At 40.2% G+C, this 748-nt stretch overlaps 1 protein-coding gene across 2 annotated transcripts in view; it reads right to left on the reverse strand.

Annotated features, from left to right (window-relative positions):
* Positions 1 to 748, reverse strand: part of LOC113202540 (dual specificity protein phosphatase 15-like) — a 58,225-nt gene that overhangs the window by 6,538 nt on the left and 50,939 nt on the right. The gene's annotated exons all lie outside the window — the stretch shown is intronic.

Raw genomic sequence — 748 nt, forward strand, 5'->3', positions numbered from 1 at the left:
GTCTTGATAGCAAAATAGTTCCCAGAACGATGTTTTTTTAAACTCTTTTGATTTAACTGCACTCATAAGTGTAGGACCAATGTGTACTGCAGTTTAAAGTGTAGGACAGACGTGTTCCAAGTTAAAAGTGTAGGGCACCATTGTACCTCAGCTTTAAGTTTAGTACAAGAGGTGTCCTACACTGTCAACTGTAGGACACGTCCAGTTCTAAACTCGTGAGGGCAATAATTATAAATTTAAGTGTGCACATAATTCCATGATTCTCGTCGTGATTCTCATTGATTCCCGCTGATTCCCGGGCCGGAATGTGTGTGCACACATGATTCCCAGAGTTATTGCCTCCTCGCCTACACTTTAAACTGCAGTACACCTTGGTCCTACACTTAAACCAGTAGGAGGGACACCATGGCACTACACTTAAAAGTGTGATATTATATGACACTTAAGTTTTCGGAGCACGACTGATTGTCCCATAACAAATGCGATGGGTTGGGTATAGAGAGACTCTCTAGTTGAGTACTGGGAATCAGCGTGACTTCTTGTACTTGACCATTGATTTCTCAAGTACATATCACTGAAATGAAGACATACAAGCTTGAAAAATCGAGGATCAAGTACAATTTACTTGGTCTAAGAACTCATTTTTGGGGGGTGCGAGTGCTTCTTGCAGAAATAATCGGTTTACAGCTATTATTGAGTAAAAAACCGAAAACTGCCCGAGTAAAATACTGTTTTTTACTGAGTTTAA

The sequence above is a fragment of the Frankliniella occidentalis genome, unplaced genomic scaffold, assembly GCF_000697945.3.
Source record: "Frankliniella occidentalis isolate FOCC.00 unplaced genomic scaffold, Focc_3.1 Scaffold29, whole genome shotgun sequence".
NCBI classification, from domain to species: domain Eukaryota; kingdom Metazoa; phylum Arthropoda; class Insecta; order Thysanoptera; family Thripidae; genus Frankliniella; species Frankliniella occidentalis.